General features: G+C 41.0%; 1 protein-coding gene and 1 pseudogene across 13 annotated transcripts in view; one reads left to right on the top strand and one right to left on the bottom strand.

The window, feature by feature from the left end:
* Positions 1–12,388, top strand: part of ERC1 (ELKS/RAB6-interacting/CAST family member 1) — a 663,469-nt gene that overhangs the window by 124,047 nt on the left and 527,034 nt on the right. The gene's annotated exons all lie outside the window — the stretch shown is intronic.
* On the bottom strand, positions 4,727–5,183 carry LOC128562305 (ubiquitin-conjugating enzyme E2 variant 1-like; annotated as a pseudogene).

The following is a 12,388-nucleotide window of genomic DNA, read 5'->3' on the forward strand; positions in this document are numbered from 1 at the left end:
TATGTATAGTAGAACCTCTGCAATTGACCACCCATGGGATGTAACAAACTGGTCAACATGCAGAGGTGTTCAACATAAGGAACTAGACCTACAGTACTGGTATGTATATGTGGTGCATGTTTGATCTATGAAAATTAGGTCAACTTAAGGAGGTAGTCAGTGTAGGAAGGTGGTAAACTGTGGAGGTTGTGCTGTATTTATAATTGTTATTTCTCTTGCTGAATTGATCCCTTTATCGTTACATATAGACCTTTTATGTGTCTTTCTATTATTTTTTTTACTTAAAGTCTTTTTTCTGATACAGTTATTCCTGTACACTTTTGGTTTTGTTATGCATGTAATACCTTTTTCCTTCACTTTCTGTGTGTGTGTGTTTTTAGGTAAAGAGTTTCTGTAGGCAGCGTATAATTGGGTCTTGGTTTTTTAAAAATCATTTAGTCAGTCTATATCTTTTTTTTTTTTTTTTTTTGTAGAGACAGAGTCTCACTTTATGGCCCTCGGTAGAGTGCCATGGCATCACACAGCTCATAGCAACATCCAACTCCTGGGCTTAAGCAATTCTCTTGCCTCAGCCTCCCGAGTAGCTGGGACTACAGGTGCCCACCACAACACCCAGCTATTTTTTGGTTGCAGTTCAGCCGGGGCCGGGTTTGAACCCACCACCCTCGGTATATGGGGCCGGCGCCTTACTGACTGAGCCACAGGTGCCGTCCAGTCAGTCTATATCTTTTAATTGGGGGAATTTAAGCCATTGACATGGTAAGTTTGTTACTAACAGATGAGGACTTACTCCTGTCATTTTGTTAATTGTTTTGTGTATCTTTTGTTTTTTTCTTTCTCTAATTATGTATCTTTGCTATTTGGTAATATCCTTTTTTTTTTTTTTTTGAGATAGAGTCTCACTTTGTTGCCCTTGGTAGAGGGCTGTGACGTCACAGCTCATAGCAACCTCAAACTCCTAGGCTCAAGGGATTCTCTTGCCTCAGCCTCCCAAGTAGGTAGAACCACAAGTGCCTGCCACAATGCCGGGCTGTTTTTAGAGACGGGGTCTCCCTCTTGCTCAGACTGGTCTAGAACCTGTGAGCTCATGCAATCCACCTACCTTGGCCTCTCAGAGTGCTAGGATTACAGGCATGAGCCACCGTGCCTGGCCCAGTATTATTATTATTTTTTGAATTTCTAAATATTAAGGGGGTAGAAATGTTTTTGTTACATGGACACCTATTATAATGGTTGAGTCCAGAGGTATTAGTGTGCCCATCACCTGCATAATGTTCACTGTATCCATTAAATAGGTTTTTGTCCCTTTCCCCCACATCCTTCATTTCTGAAGGATAGCTTTGCTGTATTCTTGGCTGACTTTTTTGTTTGCCTTTAGGATTTTGAATATATCATTTTATTCTTTCCTGGCCTGTAAGGACTCTGCTGAGAAATTTGTGATCAGTCTGATGAGATTCCATTATATGTGACTTTGATGCTTTTCTCTTGTCTCCCCCTCACCCATTTTTGTTCTTGTTGTTGCTGCAGTTTTTGGCCTGGGCCGGGTTTGAACCCGCCACCTCCGGTATATGGGGCCAGCACCCTACTCCTTGAGCTAGGCACCACCCTTTCTTTTTCCTTTTAAGAGACAGAGTCTGACTTTTTCGCCCTTGGTGGAGTACCATGGTGTCACAGCTCACAGCAACCTCCAGCTCTTGGGCCAGTGATTCTCTTGCCTCAGCCTACCACGTTGCTGAGACTACAGGCGCCTGCTACAATGCCTGGCTGTTTTTTGCTGCAGTTTGGCCAGGACCGGGTTTGAACCCACCACCCTTGGTATATGGGGCTGGTGCCCTACTCACTGAGCAACAGGCACTGCCCTCCCTTCCCTTTTTTTTTTTTAGAGTTGAGTCTGTGTTGCTTGGCTGGAGTGTAGTGGCTATTCATAAGTACAGTCATGGCATACTACAGCATTGAACTTCTGGCCTCAAGTGATTCCACCTCAATCTCCCAAGTATTCGCTTGCTGTTTTAGAATTTGCTCTTTATTTTTGACTTTTAATTTTTTATTTTTAGAGATAGAGTCTTTCTCTGTCTTCCAGACTTAATCCTGCTGCCTCAGCCTTCTGACTAGCTGGAACCATACTCAGCTAACTTTTTTTTTAGAGATGGGATCTCATATTTTGCCTAGACTGGTCTTGAACTCCTATCCTGAAGTGATACCTTTTTTTTTTTTTTTAATGCACACTTTTTTTTTATTATATTAAAATCAGGCAATGGTCTGACAATCAAAAGGCTGCTTATTGGGTGGTGCCTATGGCTCAAGGAGTAGGGCACCGGCCCCATATACCAGAGGTGGTGAGTTCAAACCTGGCCCCGGCCAAAAACTGCAAAAAAAAAAAAAAGGCTGCTTATGGAATACTGTTATATTAAACTTTACTTACAGGAGGTTAAATCCTTAGAACTAACGTTTTCCCCAGAAAAACATTAATGGAAACATCAATTGCTTTCCAGACTTTCGACAGTTGCTACTCAAAAGGTGGTTTTACACAAATAATTAAAAAAAAAAACCCTCTAGGGCAGTGCCTGTGGCTCAGTGAGTAGGGCGCTGGTCCCATATACCGAGGGTGGGGGGTTCGAACCTGGCCCTGGCCAAACTGCAACAACAACAAAAAAATAGCCCAGCGTTGTGGCCGGCGCCTGTAGTCCCAGCTACTTGGGAGGCTGAGGCAAGAGAATTGCCTAAGCCCAGGAGTTGGAGGTTGCTGTGAGTAGTGTGATGCCACCGTACTCTACTGAGGGCGACAAAGTGAGACTCTGTACCAAACCAAACCAAACAAACAAAAACAAAAACCTTTAGTACACAATCAATTGCTTTTATTTCGGTACACATCCACATTTCAGCATTTAGTGGTCCTTAACAGACTGTGAAAAAAACACAGCCATTTGCCAGGAAGTCAAGCCCGCCAATTTTGGGAATCAGCTGATCACACCCACTTCTTTCTGGATCCCTGCTGAGGATTGGATCTTGTGAAGCAGCAGCACCAAAAACAAAGTATGCACTGAATTCAAGGTTTTTTTGTTCCAGTTGTCAAATTCCAAACTAGACCCCAATTGATTGCAAGGATAACAAAATAAGAGTGTCACTTTATGGCCCTTGGTAGAGTGCCGTGGCATCACACAGCTCACAGCAACCTCTAGCTCCTGGGCTTAAGCGATTCTCTTGCCTCAGCCTCCAGAGTAGCCAGGACCACAGGCGCCCGCCACAAAGACTGGCTATTTTTTTGTTGCAGTTTGGCCGGGTTTGAACCTGCCACCCTCGGTATATGGGGCTGGCGCCCTACTGACTGAGCCACGGGTGCTGCCCAATTTCTTTGATTTTTAAAAGCAAAAGCAATTACAGGAAAATAAAACAATTCAGAGAGATTGTGTGTGCTTAGAAGTGTCTTCATGTGGGCTTTCTCCAAGTTACCAAGGACTCAGAGCTGGCAGGTCTGAGCACCCCTGGTGACTGTTCACCTTATCAAAACCTGAACTGGGCTTGGCACCTGTGGCTCAAGTGGCTAAGGCGCCAGCCACATAACACCTGAGCTGGTGGGTTCGAATCCAGCCTGGGGCCTGCCACACAACAAGCACGGCTGCAACCAAAAAAAAAATAGCCGGGCGTTGTGGCGGGCGCCTGTAGTCCCAGCTACTTGGGAGGCAGAGGTAGGAGAATTGCTTGAGCCCAGGAGTTGGAGGTTGCTGTGAGCCGTGATGCCATGGCACCCTACCCAGGGCGACAGCTTGAGGCTCTGTCTCAAAAAAAAAAAAAAAAAAAAAAAACCTGAGCTAAAAAAATACATCAGCTGATGATGACAGCAGAGGTGGCGGGGCTGAGGACCCAATTCATTTCCTCGTCTGGTGGAGTGAATAAATACAATTCCAAAACTAAACAAGGGAGGTCACAGACTCTTTCCAACCTTACCTGATGGCTTTTGGCCAAAGCAAGGAAGTGTCAATGAAAGTGTTGGGTGGTGACAGTGCAAAGAGGGACTTTGAGGAGGGAGGATAAAGCAGCGTCCTTCGAAAAAGGTGGGGGAGAGAAGATATTGGGAAAGCCCTGAATTCCTCACCAAAAGCCAATCTCAGAGGGGAGCAGAAGGGTTACAATCTTCTGCTTTGGCCAAGGGTAGGAGTGGAGGAGAGTGGGAAGGGGATGATGGCTTGGAAGGGGGCATCATTTAAGACTTGGGTACAGACAAAGCACCCCACACACCCAGCAGTAGTCCCACAGGCTGTGACCTGAAACCTTCATGTCCTTTCTAACAAGCCTCCGAGCTAGAGGGCTGTTGCAGGGAGGAGAGGAGACAGGGGCAAGGGAAATGAGAGAAGGCAGAGACCCCAGGCCATGTAATCAGCAGCAATGTGATTGTATGATGCGTCTTTTTCACAGTAGAGTTAGATGTGCCCCACCAGTTATGATGGGAACCAATTTCAATACACTTTCTTGATCCCAGAAGTTCAGCTACGTGGACAGTGGTTACACTTGATGGGATGATTTGTTATAGCACAACTTACATATTTCAAATGGATGAAAAAATTAATATCATTTATAGTATCTTAAGATAAACTGCATTTGAATGGGAGCTTCCTTTCCAGTACTTTGAGATCTATAAGACATATCTAGAAAATTTACTACTGTGGAAAATGAAGACTGCTTAAATCGAATGGGGGAGGAGGGAAAGGGCCTGTGGTTTTCCTTTTGATTAGTTGCTATAACACTGTCCTTCAGGTGGCTGAGGGAGTTTCATATTTTCTTTAGATATCATTAGATGCCTAAGCTCTTGCAAGACAACTTTGATGCTATATGAATTCTGCCATTTTGCTAGCACTGATATGGCTCTTGGGTCCAACACTGCATTAGAACTATTAACTCCATTCATACTAATTTTTGTTACAAATCTTACAAAGGGGGGTGCTTTTGGATATTTAGGTCCACATTCTCTTTTAAGGCTGTATATTTGGTTTTCATAAATTGTTCCAAGAAATTGTTCTTGGAGGCCCAATTATCATCCCTGTCTATCTTGTAAGTGTCATGTCTTCGTCATTTTCTAGACCTCAACTAACTGTGCCATCTCCTACTCCATTCTGGTCTTCTTCAAGTTCTTCCAGCCGTTGGAAATTGCAAGGGACTTTTACTCCCGAGCCTGTGGTGGCTGTCATCTTGTGCTGCTGTTGCTCCTGAAGGGATACTTTTGCTTTGGACTCCCAAAGGGTTGTGATCACAGGTGTGAGCCACCATGCCTGGACTTATTTTTGACTTTTGACAGTTCGACTGTAATGTGTCTTGGAGAGGATTTTTGGGGGTTGAATATATAGGAGATCTTTGGTTTCCTATGTCTGTATCTCTCCCAAGACTTGGAAAAATTTCAGTTATTATTTCAGCAAATAGGTTGGTTGTGCCTTTTCCCATCTCTTCTTTTGAAATTCCCCAAATCTGAGTATTTGTTTGCTAAATGGTATCCCATATATCAGATAGGCTCTCTTTATTTTTAAAAAATATTTCCTTCCTTTCTTCTTCCCTCCCTCCCCTTTTTGTCTGACTGAATTATTGCAAAAGTCATATCTTCAAGTTTAGAAATTGATCTGCTTGACATAGTGTTTTTTTTTTTTTTTTGAGACAGAGTCTCACTTTGTTGCCCTGAGTGGAGTGCCATGGCATCGTTATAGCTCACGGTAACCTTAAACTCTTGGGCTCAAACGATCCTCTTGCCTCAGCCTCCTGAGTAGTAGGGAGTACAGGGACTCGCCATGATGCCCTGCTAGTTTTTCTATTTTTAGTAGAGATGGTCTGACTCTTGCTCAGCTCTGACTCCTGAGCTCAGCTCTGACTTGGCCTCCCAGAGTGCTAGGATTATAGGCTTGAGCTACCATACCCAGCCTGATATAGTGTATTATTGAAGCTCTAGGTTGTATTTTTACTTCATTTATTGCGTCGAATTTCTTATTCAGATTGTGAATTGTTTTTCTGATTTCTTTGTATTGTCTGTGTTCTTTTGTATCTTGCTGAGTTTCCTTAAGATCATTATATTGAATTCCTTTTCAGGAAATTCTTTTCTTTTCTTTCTTTTTTTTTGAGATAGAGTCTGACTTTATTGCCCTTGGTAGAGTGCCATGGTGTCATAGTGCACAGAAACCTCAAACTCCTGGGCTCAAGTGATTGTCTTGAAGATTCTCTTGGGAGTCTCTACCTCCCAAGTAGCTGGGTCTACGGGCGCTTGCTACAGTGCCTGGCTATTTTTAGAGATGGGGTCTTGCTCTTGCTCAGGCTGGTCTTAAACCTATGAGCTCAGGCAGTCCACCCGCCTCAGCCTCCCAGAGTGCTAGGATTACAGGCATGAGTCATCATGCCCGGCCCCTTTTCAGGAATTTCAGAGATTCCTTTTCTTTGGGAAAAGAGAGAATGTCGTTACTGGACAATGTTGTTTTTCTTTGGAGGTGTCATGTTTTACTTTTTCATGTTTCTTTTTTCCCTACATTGATATCTGTGAATCTGGTGTAATAATGGCCACTTCTTCCAATTTTATACAATAGCTTTCAAAGGGAAGACCTTTTCCTTTCGGTAGGTATCTATAGTGTCGGTTTGGTACCCAGTCAATAATGGAATATTAGTCCATTCCAAAGAGATGAAGTTATGATACATGCTGCAGCTTGATATACCTCCAAAACTCTATGGTGACTGAAAGAAGCCAGAGCTATGATACCATGGCACTCTGATGAGGGTGACAGAGTGAGACTGTCTAAAAAAAAAAAAATTCAGCGGTGCCCGTAGCTCAGTGGGTAATACACCAGCCACATACACTGAGGCTGGTGGGTTCAGACTGAGCCCAGGCCAGCTAAAACAACAATGACAACTGCAACAACAACAACAAAAAAATAGCCAGGCCTTGTGGCGGTGCCTATAGTCCCAGCTACTTGGGAAGCTGAGGCAGGAGAATCGCTTAAGCCCAAGAGTTTGAGGTTGCTGTGAGCCGTGATGCCATGGCACTCTACCCAGGGTGACAGCTTGAGAGTCTGTCTCAAAAAAAAAAAAAAAAAAATTCTGTCTTGTATGAAATAATTTAAATAGGAGACTTGTTTAAAACAACTAGTAAATCCATATTTGTTTACTTAGAAGGTAATTTTCTTTTTGGTGTTCTGTCTCTCCCACCTCCTCCCTTCTTTTTTTGGTCTAGTTCTAAATTCTGATTAAATAGAGTACTCCATTTTGGGTTTGTCAGATATTAGTGTTTTGGGCCTGACTAGTCCACTTAAGAACATTATAAGAATGAAGTTTTACCTCCTACCCTTTGAATTTAAAACTGGGGTCATTTTTATGAACACTTTTAATAGCATTTAGTAGTTAATATTAGTATTTCTTTAAAAGCCATTTGGCAAAAGAAAAAAATTATTTAGCAGCCTCTAATATTTTGAATTTGAATTTTTTAATTTGACCTAAACTAACCACTTTTGGGATCATAACCCATTTTAGAAATATACCTATATGCCTTAATAATCATAATGTTAAGTTCCGTGACATAACACCTGCACTCTCTGTAGGAGATGCTCTCTTCACTAAAACAAGTTGGTACTCAACCACTAATTTGATTCTAAAAATCATTTTGTAACAAGTCAGTTTGAAAAGTTTGCTAGTATTATATAAAATAAAGATGTTTCTGCTGTCCCATGAAAATGATCAGATTCTATAAAATTTAACTGTTGCAGAGTTAGGGTTTGGGGACTACTCTAAATACATGTAACCTTGTAATCAGAGCATAACAGAAATAACAAATGGTACCTCAGGAAATTACTTGGCTAGCCCTGGGATGTAGTGCCAAGACGATGCTGATGGAAGTGGATGTCTGAGGGAAGGAGGAAGTCCAGCCGGTCTTGAGTAGAGGGCTGTGAGTGCCCCTGTAGGAAGTGAGCCCTGGATGTAGGTGCTCATTTTTAGTTTTCTTAAAATAGAGTTGAAAGGATTCCTGTTTATGTAGCAGCCAAGCTGAGGGCATTTTCCTTTCCTACTGAAGACTGTAATTCTACTAATGCTCTTTGTAGTTCCTTTGCTTACGAAAAATTACTTACGTGCTAGCACAGCTGTGATGTAATGATAGTCCTCTATTTACCACAGTCATGTGTGAGCTAGTTCATTTTATACAAACTTTTTAGAGCAAAACACACTGTATGTCTGTCTTTGGGAGTTTGCTGCATTCACTATTCACCATTTTATTTTAGCCACTTTTAGAGTATTGCCATAGCTGTTTCTGTCAGTTTGACATTTTGATTTCAAAGACCCTATTATAGTCTTGCTCTAAATGTCAAACAGTGACTTTGGAGTTCCTGAATGATAGGATAAACTGATGCTTTATTTGTTAAAGCAGAAGATGATTTTATAGTTTGTTACTGTGTCTGTAAAGCTGTGTGTGTTTTGCTTAAATGAGAGCTTCTCTTGAGTCTAGAGGGTACATTTATACTGCCTAATCAAGCTTTATTGATTTTAGGTTATTTGCTGTCTAAGTTTTAATACTTACATCAACTATAAACTTGCTCAGAACCTTGATGAAATTAGGAGAGGAATGGATTTTCAAAACAGGCAGAAAATGTATAGGCCAAATCTCAAGGAAGGATTTTCAAACAGGCAGAAAACGTATAGGCCAAATCTCAAGAAATTGCCTAAAAGCTTTTAAATTGCCTCATTACTGTGTATATGAAGTGTCAGCAAATTTCTTAGTTTCACTGCACCAACTGTAGTAGACATTTACTCAGTGTTCATATAGTTGTAATCATTGTTTCTCGAGTAGAGACTAATTTTACTCACAAGGAACTGGAGTATGTGATATGGAAGAGCATGTTATCAGAATAGCACCATTAAGAATATTGATCTGTGCATTCCTTAAGAAGAGTACTGTATTTGGCCTTCTTTACTTTTTAAGCACAATTGTGTCATCTTCAGGAGACAGACTTCAAACACAGAGTAGATGATATGGTAATTTTTTAGAGTTGCTTGTGTGACATTTTCCCCTTATTACAAAATAAGAAATACGTATGATAAAAAATAATTTTTTTTTTGAGACAGAGTCCCCTTATGTCACCCTTGGTAGAGTGCCATGGTGTCACAGCTCACAGCAACTCTGACTCTTGGGCTTAAGTGATTATCCTGCCTCAGCCTCCTAAGTAGCTGGGACTACAGGCTCCTGCCACAACACGCTGTTTTTTTGTTGCAGTTGTCATTGTTGTCTAGCTGGCCCGGGCTAGGCTCAAACCCACTAGCCTTGGTGCATATGGCTGGCACCGTAACCACTGTGCTATGGGTGCTGAGCTTGTTTTTTTTTTTTTTTTGGCAGAGTCTTACTCTATCTCCCTGGATAGAGTGCTTTGGTATTATCATTAGTCACAGCAACCTTAAACTTTTGAGCTTAAGTGATCCTCTTGCCTCAGTCTCCTCAGTAGCTGGTACTATAGGGGCATGCCATCATGCCTGGCTGGTTTTTCATTTTTAGTAGAAATGGGGTCTGGCTCTTGCTCAGGCTGGTCTTGAATTCCTGAGCTCAAGCAGTCCATCGCTCTGGTAAGAACTTAATATTATGAGATGAATATCTCCTATGTTAAGTATGCTTCGGAAACATAATTTTAAATGATTATATGAAATTGTGTCATACTTTCAGCCATTTTTTATTGTTGGATATTTCTATTTTTTTTGGCACACAAAATACTCTTGTGGCTATCTTTGTTAATGTTTTTCACATTTCTTATTATCCTTTTAATGATTGCTAGATAATTGAATCTATTTGTTAAAGATGATTAAAGGAATTATAGGAGAGTCCTTTTCCTTGTATATATAATGTATTCTTAAAATGTTTAACATATGTATTTATAAGAAATTTGTAATAAGAAAAATATTGTAAAAATGGGTATACAAATTACTATCTACCTTAAGTTTGGAGACAGTAGCAACATTGCTAAAATACAATCTTTGATTCTTGATGATGATATAATTATCCTTATAAAATAAAAGAGTTTTTTTTTTTTTTTTTTGAGACAGAGTCTCACTTTGTCGCCCTCAGTAGAGTGTCTTAGCTCATAGCAACCTCAAACTCTTGGGCTGAAGCAATTCTCTTGACTCAGCCTTCTTAGTAGCTGAGACTATAGGGTGCCTACCACAATGTCTGGCTATTTTTAAAGACGGGGGTGTCACTCTTGCTCAGGCTGGTCTCAAACCCATGAGCTCAGACAATCCACCTGCTTCAGTCTCCCAGAGTGCTAGGATTACAGGCATGAGCCACTATGCTCAGCCAAAGAGATTAATTGTTATCTTCTTTTTCTTCTTCTTCTTCTTTTTTTTTTTAGAGACAGAGTCTTATTTTGTTGCTCTCGGTAGAGTGCTGTGGCATCACAGCTCACAGCAACCTCCAGCTCTTGGGCTTAGATGATTCTCTTGCCTCAGCCTCCTGAGTAGCTGGACTATAGGTACGCACCACAATGCCTGGCTATTTTTTTTAGTTGTTGTTGCAGTTTGGCTGGGGCCGGGTTTGAACCCACCACCCTCAGTATATGGGGTTGGCGCACTACTCACTGAGCCACAGGTGCCGCCCATTGTTACCTTCTTTTTAAAGAATACATCTTTCTGGGCGGTGCCTGTGGCTCAGTGGGTAGGGCACTGGCCCCTGTATACCAACAGTGGCAAGTTCAAACCTGGCCCCAGCCAAACTGCAACAAAAAAATAGCTAGGCATTGTGGTGGGTGCCTGTAGTCTCAGGTACTCAGGATGCTGAGGCAAGAGAATTGCCTAAGCCCAGGAGTTTGAGGTTGCTGTGAGCTGTGACGTTACGGCACTCTACTGAGGGTGATAAAGTGAGACTCAGTCTCTAAAAAAAAAAAAAATACATTTTCCCCCCATTATAGGTGTTGATCAGCCCTTTTCAGTCCTGTCCTTGAGAAGATTAAGCCTTAATGCCTTGAGGCGTCCAGTGTGTGTAATGAATTTAATTTATTTACTATGCATCTTGAACTATACTGGCTTGAATTATCCTTGGAAGAATTCAGAATATAGTTCCTGGAATTATTTTATGTAGGGTTTAATTCTTTAGTGAAATACAGTACTGGTTTACAGAGGCTGTTCTGTATGTAGTATACACCTAAAGACAATTTGTTTTCCAGAAAGTTTAGACTACTTTAGGTGCCAGCAGTGTATAAGCACACCTGTGTCACTTTACCTTTTATTATAACATCTTTTACCTGAAAAAAACCTTTGCCTATTTAAAGGTTAGTACTGTTATCTTGTTCTGTTTTGATTTGTATTTCTTTGTTTACCTTTTACATGTATTTATTGGCTTTTTGCATGTTGTTTGTGAATTGTGTATATCTTTTTTTAAAACTTAAACAAGTACCAAAAGTTTTATTTAAGCAAAATGCATTCAACCACAGAACATTCAAAGTGCTAACAGGATCATTTCTTTATTCATTCTGAAATCAAGCTTACAAAATTTTATTACTGGTAACGCAAGCACATCAAGATACGACTCTTCCCTTAAGTATCTCCACATGCACCCTTTAGTGAGCCACCGTCCAAGCCTGGGGTCTCACTCTTGCCTAGGCTGGTCTCAAACTCCTGAGCTCAGGCAATCCACCTGCCTCCGCCTCCCAGAGTGTTAGGATTACAGGCCATCTCTGGCCCCCTGTGTTTCCTCAAAATATGTTCAGGTTGTCCATTCTTGTTCTTGTTACAGCATGATCTCATTGATTATAGTCACTTGAGTGAGGTGACATCTGTCTGGTGTCTCCACTGTACTGTTACTGATTCCCTTTGTAATTAATAAGTATTTCATTAGGATATACATTGAGGCTATATAAATAACCCATTCTTCATCAAGTTCAATTTATATTATCTCCGTATGAACTTAACAGATTCCTGCTTTTTTCAGTAGTTTGAATATAATTATCATTATATTTATTTTGAACCTCAATTTGCCTCAGAGTTGGCTAGTGGGAGCTTATTCAAGTTCACTTCTATGTCTATTTGACATAGTCCCATTATTTTTTGAGCATTTCCTTGCTTTCTGGCATAAACAATGTGATTTACAAAAAAGAAATCAAGGGGCTGGGTACGGTGGCTCTCCATTTCTTTAAGGAGCCTTGGTTTCAGTAGAAAATATTTAGAAGCCAAGGTCTGAACTTCAGGTGTATTCATTACTGTTAAGATTTTGTAGCTCCCAGTCCCTCTCAGTGGACACAGCTAGGGTATATTCATGTGTGATTACACATGTGCACATATTTATGTACATGCATACATATGCATTTATATCTACATTCATAATATGTTTATCTCCCTATATTTAAAATGTGAGTTCCACTGATACCTTCAATTCCAACTCAGCATTCCTGGATTTATT

This window comes from Nycticebus coucang, chromosome 12 (assembly GCF_027406575.1).
Source record: "Nycticebus coucang isolate mNycCou1 chromosome 12, mNycCou1.pri, whole genome shotgun sequence".
Taxonomy (NCBI): domain Eukaryota; kingdom Metazoa; phylum Chordata; class Mammalia; order Primates; family Lorisidae; genus Nycticebus; species Nycticebus coucang.